Raw genomic sequence first — 7,251 nt, forward strand, 5'->3', positions numbered from 1 at the left:
ACTAATTAGAACTACTTTGCTATTGAAAGTGTCCAGTGCATTAAATACCACTTCTGCTTATTGCAATTAGCTTATCCATTGACTTACACTTCATACCACAAGACTATCAAAGATGGAAATGCATAAGGGATTGTTTAATAATTTATGAGGGAAATTAGAACTGAATGGCAAATAGCTTTTGCCTGCTACCCTTTGACCTTTCATTCCTTGCAGACCATGAAGCTCACATCTGAAATGTGCTCATCCTTGGTTTTGTCTAGCTGGAGAAGAATCAACAACCCAAGATGCACAAGTAAGCAAACATCAGATTATGTTGTCTTTTTCTGAGTGATGTGGAGATGAAGTGATGTCGGTAGCTTCTGAGAAGCAATTGGACAACATGGTACCACACAGTCTGTAAAGCCAGAGAATTTTATGCTCTCCCCGTACTGTTCTCCAGAATAGTTCTTATTATTGATAAAGCAGCAAGACTTTGTTAAATAATCTATACCATGTGGTGGTCAGAAGAGGTGGTCATGACTTTTAATGCCATTTCCTTTCTTTGCAGGGCAAATTTGTAGATGACAATCTAGTAAAAAAGTGAAGTTGTTTGTAAAGAAAGAGACAACTTCATATTTTTGTTTTAAAGTTTAATTGTGAGTCTGTAATGTTTCAACATGCCTTAGGAAAAAGAAAAAGGAAGCAAAAAGTTTCTCATGCCTTGAAAGTCAGAGAAGTGGCCCAGCCATTAAGGATGCTATAACTCTACATTGTACATAGATGTTTTTAGCTGAGAGGGAAGAAGAAAATACCACTCTAAATAGCTGGCTTGCAATCTAGCATACAATCTAAAGTCATGAGGCTGCATTCCTCACTCTGCTTTTGTTACCTTGGACTAGGCACTTAATCTTTCTGCTTGGATTCCTTCTGATCATGTTAGTCCTTAGTTCAGCTACCAGGGTGTTAAGGAAGATCAGGATTTGTAATTTATTGTTTTACATATAAGATAGCAATCTTACCACCACTCATACTTCTCAAGAGCTGGAATGATTTTCTCCTTAAGTCATTTTTTGCTCTTAAAAAATATTTTTTTGTTCTTTGAGAACAGCTTGAAGAGTGCCTGTGTTCTGTTCCTCAAAAATTAGTAAGGTATAACTGTAATGCACGTTTCTTTCTAAAAGTGTTCATTTAAAGAAGCAGACAGAAAACATAAAGCAGCAGTGGGGCAGTTTAATCTAAAAGCTCCTAACAGGAATCACCTTCAATGATTCAATTCCAAATATATGAAACTCTTCCTGTTTTCGAATTCCTTTGCGTGCCCATTCAGTGATCAATGCAGAATATTCTTTGGCTGCTTGAAGTCCTACATCTCACCAGACTGCTCCATACGGAAATATTTGTGGGAAAAAAAACAATTACTATTTCATTTTCAAAATCTTTAAGCGATAGCAAGATAAAATAGTACTAACAAAGGGATAAATATACGTACGCTCACCCAAATGCAAGTATAAATTACAATATGAAATGGTTTTGTTCTTTGAATACATTTACAAGTTTAGTTTTGTCTTTTAGGAAAGAAGAGCCTCTGGAAGAGCAGAATAGAATTGCAAGATCCTCTTCAGTCTACTAACACCAGAGGCCAAAACAGTGTCCTCATTTGTACCCTTCAGTTTTGATGCCTGTAACTGGGGGAAGGGAGAGAACTTTTTCTTTTTAATTAGATACATTTGAAAACCAAGGATGATGCAACAGAAAATACTTCAGCATGATGTTTGAGGTCTGTTTTTGTTTGGAGCACATCAGCTCTTTGGTCCCTGGGGCAAGCTGCACATGCTTCTTCAAGAGTGACTCTGCTTTTCTGGCTGCTGTGGCAAGAACATGACCGAGACATTCATTTTTCCAGAAATTCACTGCAATGTTGAGAATTTCTGGCCATCATGGAGCTATGGAGCTGCTACGGGAGTGATGGAAAACTTTTAAGGTTCAGCTGTGACTCCACCACTGCCACCAGAAAAGCTGCTATTGATGCCAGTGGAGCCGAAGGCCAGTGCCTGGGCAGGAGGAGTGGAGGCTGTACGTACATCCCAGCCTGGGGCTTTGCATTCCTTCATTTCTAATTGTCTGCTGCCTTCTTTTAAGACTGGTTACCTTAGACCAGAGTGAAAAAGAGGGTTATTTTTAAGCATGGTGAAATTTAACTTGTAATTGCTGTTTCCACAGCAGCCAATTGAGAGGTAAGAGCATAGCTTTACCAAGCAGCTCCTGATCTCTAGGATTTACAGGTGCTGGAAATGAGCAGGAAATCAGAGCTGCGGTGACCTGACTGCAGTGCAAGTGCAACACATGCTCGCAGATATCCACGCTAAAAACACAACGTTCTTAGCAAATTTTGCTTTGCCTGCACAACTTTGAAAATCCTTGTGGTTTGATGTTTGTGTCAGGCTTCACCTACTATTAGTCAGACCGTGCATTGTATTTAATGTCAGTTTTGGTATCTGTCTGCTTGAGACTGGGTGTCACAATATATTCCATTGGTGGCGAGTTTCGACAGGGAAACAGTAACTTTATGTATGGGCTGTTTCCCATGAGGTTTCATGTTCCTGTAAAATCAGCCATTTAAAAAAAAAAAAAAATGCACTGTTAGTTTAACTTGCCTTTTCACATGAAACTGCTTAGACAATCCCAGTAAAAAAACAGCACTTCTTCTGACGTCCAGTGCTGTATGACATGCATTACAATGCTGCTTTTTTTCTCTGACAATATTTTCACAGCCAGTACTGATTTAGGTTTTTTCCTTTGTTTAAAGCCCCTCTGTGGTGGCTGGTCAAAATTCTTCAATTCTAAGAAGGGTTCTGGTTTTCCTATACCACACAAAGTAGAAAGTGTGCTGTCATGTACATGGTACCTTTTGAAGGCCTGCTGTCACAAGAAATGTGCCGTACAAGAGTTCACCTCCTGTTCAGCCTTTTGCTCCTCGGAAGTGGCAAATGCTCCCAGCCCAGAACACAGGGGTGTACGGAGCTGCTCTCTCGCCCAAGCTTCTTTTACTGCCTGTTGTTTGTCAGCGATGCAGGTGCAGCACACTGGCTGCTGAAGGCCAAATCTTAAACATGTTTGTGTTTGTAAAGACTATTGATTCAGAGTTGCTCCGGCACAAGTGTGGGATTTTCTGTGCTAGAGCATCAGTAATGTTATTCAAATTCACATGTGTTTTTCAGAGTGATCCTAGAGCAAATCCTTAAACACATACCACACATAATTACAATGTACTAGAAAAAGGCTTGTTATTGTCGTTCTGGTCGCTGACTGCTTTTCTGCCTTTGTGTGATCAGCAAATATATAAATGAAGTATTAGCAATATCTTCTTTGTGCAATCCCAAAGAAAACCTGAAAGAGGAAGTTAAAGTAGCTTTACATGATTTCTTTTTCATGATACCAGAGGCGCTTTTTTTTTGTACTGCTTTAGATGTTTTTGGTACCTTTTTCGGGGGTAGAAGACTTCTAGCCCACTAGGTCGAGTTTGGCCTTTTCTGTAGAAAAAAGGTTTACCTGCCAAATCTCTCAGTTAGGGTTTCCTTCCCCGCCTGCTACTGATTTTAACATGCTCCTCACTTAAGTGGCATTAAAACTTCCTCAGGTGACGTCTGTGCTGTGGGGCAAAGTATGGCCATGTCCCAGAGCCCCTGTAAGGATGGGGAAGCTGTGGCCATGCAAGTTTGTGCCTGATGGGGGGGTGTCTGGGTGGGCTTCGCCCCTTCCCACTGTTAGGGGGCAGGATGTGTTTGGGGGAGGCTCTCCAGTGCAAGTTACCCTCCTGACTGCCCCCAGGTCTTGCCAGGGGGTGCTGCTGGGGCTCCCACCCCTCCTTGTGCCCCAACAGCCAGTGGGATTCAGCTGCTCTTGGTGATGAGGATGTATAAGTATGCAGTGAGGTTATTTTTTTTACTCTGATAGATAATAGTGAAGTTAAGATATGAATTTTGTTTCATTTAACCAATGTATGTATTAAAACTCCCAACAGAAGCGTGCATGGCTGGGACAGCCCAGTTGAATGCAGTTGGCTCAGGAGGCAAAGGCCACTCCTAAATTAGGACTGGACTGGAGGTAAGTCATTTTGTGCTTTGAATTAGTGGGGCAGCCAAATTCTTTGTATCAGCTTTCCTTGCCTGAGAAATGCTCTTGTGAACTCTGGCTGGACTTAGTCCCTTAACTTCTGTAGACGGAAAAACTCTAGTGAATATTTAAAAATAAATATGGGGTGTATAAAAATACTCAATAAGCAGCTGAGCAGGAGAAAACTGTAAGAAAAATTGCTATTGTGTAAAGATATATAGTTGCAACAATAGACTGATATCCAATAATTTACTACTACTAAGTTCTAAGAAATAGATGACTGCAAAGTGTTTGCTAAACCATTCTTTTTCATCTGACATGTGGCTGGATTATGTGAACTGACTCACCATTTAAATGGGGCTGCTGAGATTGGTGTGTTATTGATTCAGACAATCCTTGACCTCAGGGATAACACTTGCTGTAACAGAGGAAACTGGCTTTTAGGCTAGAATTCTCCATCTCTCTCTGCATCTCTGTTATTTGACAATACTGAAAACAAAAAGATTAGGGAAGCAAAGCATGAGTTAATACCAGCAAAGTGAAGCAGCTTTCCCTGGGCTGCTTGTTCTGATGAAATAGTGCTGGTGCTCTCCAGAAGAAAAATCCAGAGGTGCTGAGACTTTAGTCCTTTGGATTCAAATTTTCACCCAAGCTGCTCTCTCTGTGTGTATACACCTATGCATACATAAACATGTACATATTTTAAAGCCATCTTTTATTTCATTGGGATCGGGTTTTTTTTTGTATTTTCAGAGTTACACCGAGGTGAAACTCCAGATGCAAAATGCTTGAAGTCTCCCACTTGCATTTTTCTTCAGGGAAGACACAGGATTCCCATGAAATAACATCAGGTTTGTGTCTGTACAATAAATTGAAAGTGCAACAGCACCTGGGTTATCCTCACCCCTGTAAGCACCCCTGCAGCTGAGCAATGAGCAGCTGGGTAGCACAGACAGTAGTGCTGCACATTGTACGGGCCTCGGGTAGGTGCTTTGGCTGGTCCTTGCTGATGACAGTGACACCTTTGTGCTATGCTCTGAGATAGCCCAACTACTGTAGACATGGGCTTGCCTACCCATGCACAGTCATACTTTCGTTTTGCTAGGTAGCCCTACTGAGTGGGAAATCTGCAAACTCATCCATGCAAGGACTGCACTCAAGCTTAAAATAGGAGTTTAGTCTCCTTGGACTCCCTGTAGAGTCAGTTGAGGGATGCAAGCTCTTCTGCAAGACAATTTAGAGCAGGTACCTACGGAAGGAGCCTTCTCACTCTGCTCAGTATGTGCTAGGAAGACCAAGTCTCCTGAAAATGGCACTTACATTGACACTGACAGCACTGTGCATATCTGCTTCATCCTATCCACAGAGCAATAAGCACTATTGGTTTTTAATGTCACCAGTGTCCTCTGCAAGAAGCATAGCTGTGTTATTGCCCAGGAGGGGGATGTGGAGAACAGGTCTGTCCGTCCAAAGTGTCGGGGAGGGAGAGCAGCAGCCTGGGCTGGCTCCATGGGAGCCTGTGGGGCTCAAAGAAAAACACTGTTGAGCAGAATGGCTTCTGGACCCTGCACACAGAGTGGAGTAAGTGAAGAAGGGAGTGGGGGGAGTGTTTTGTTTGTGTGTGTGTTGGGTATTTTTCCTCTCCAGTCCTTGTGCAGAACACAAATGTTCTGTGTCTCTCTGAACAGGGAATTATGACTAGGATGCACAGGAGAAAGCAGAGGATGCCTGGGATATATGGGATTATTGTCAGATTTGGATGCTTTGGGTTTCTCTGGATATCTCAGGAAGGACTTTGTCCAGAATTCATCAAAGACAAAGAAAAACCTTCAGGACCTTTTCTTTGCAGAGAACCCCCAAAATAGCAAATGAGTAACACAGCAGACTGTTGATCGCAGTCTTAAATTAACTTAAAGATTGCACTGGGTTTTTTTAAGGATATCATCCCTAGGCCTGTCTGTAGTCCAGGCACTGTGTGTACCTTCTCAACCTCTAATTCATCAAATTCCTAACAGTTATCAATCTCCAGACATTAAGCAGGTAGCTTGGCACTTGCCCAACGGGTACTGTGTGATGCTGCAGCTGTTGAACAAGTACTCTATCAAAAATGATTTTCTGGCTTTTTATCAGCTATTTCAAATCCCAGGTTGCAAATCAGTTGCTTCCTTTTTAGTTATATGGAAGCAAAATGAGATGCACCTGAATGCTTTTAAAAACAATTAGTTCTAATACTATTTACCAATGTGAACATCCATCTATCCCTCCTCAATCCTTCTTCTGTGGACTATAACACTCACTCCTTTCTTACTCATATGCAAACACTTTGTCTATGTTATAATCACTGAGCATAAGTCAGATAAAAGCAAAATCTAATGTATTAACAATGAAAATGATGATCTTAATAAAAATATGGACTACCATGGGATTTTTCCTAGGATTATACTATATTCAATATGATTAAGAGCCTCAGAACTTGTCACTGAAAGACTTATTCTTCTGATCAAAGTGAACATTCCATTTTTCCATGCCATTTCCTAAGCACTTTGAAGAATGATCTCCTTATATGTACAGTTTTTCCTAGGCAAAGAATTTCACTAAAATAATTTGGGGCAAGGGCAGTTGGCAATGTCTTATGTCTGATCTTCCTGTAGTCTCTCCAGTGCTTTTGAAACAAGATGCAGAGGGAGTTGGTCTTTGGGAGCCTGAAATCTCCCCCTGTGAATGGTATTGTGAAAAGAAATCCCTTTGGTGTAGGAGTATCCCCATGGAGTAGCTGATGTGGGCTCTCCTTGCAAAGCAGTAGCTGCCATGTTCATGCTAAATGGCTGGTAGGTTCCATGGTGGGAAGGAGTCGAACATGGAGCCCTGTGGGGGATCTGTGTACGCTAGGCTTTGGACATATTTCCCTTGCAGTTTCAGACAGCTCCAAGCCATTTGATGACCCTTTGAAGGTTTCCTAAAGCTGTGAGTCAGAAAGCATTGGTGTTAGATACTGATAGTATTGAATGGGTTACATACAATACATTTCATTTGCTTTTACATGTTTAGATGATGGTCCACTAGCACCAAGTGGTGGCAGCCAAAGAAATTTATCAAAAATGGGTATGACAGGGACGCAAGGAAATGCTATGCATGCAGAAATGTTACTTTCCTCTTGGG

The 7,251-nt window shown here is 41.5% G+C and overlaps 1 long non-coding RNA gene across 1 annotated transcript; it reads left to right on the plus strand.

The window, feature by feature from the left end:
• Positions 1-211: 211 nt before the first annotated feature.
• LOC115349478 lies at positions 212-4,943 on the plus strand. Its single transcript, XR_003926110.1, has 4 exons — positions 212-292; positions 1,552-2,052; positions 4,001-4,083; positions 4,846-4,943. It is a non-coding gene; the product is annotated as an uncharacterized LOC115349478 (long non-coding RNA).
• The last annotated feature ends 2,308 nt before the right edge of the window (positions 4,944-7,251 follow it).

The sequence above is a fragment of the Aquila chrysaetos genome, chromosome 12 (assembly GCF_900496995.4).
Source record: "Aquila chrysaetos chrysaetos chromosome 12, bAquChr1.4, whole genome shotgun sequence".
In the NCBI taxonomy this organism is placed as follows: Eukaryota; Metazoa; Chordata; class Aves; order Accipitriformes; family Accipitridae; genus Aquila; species Aquila chrysaetos.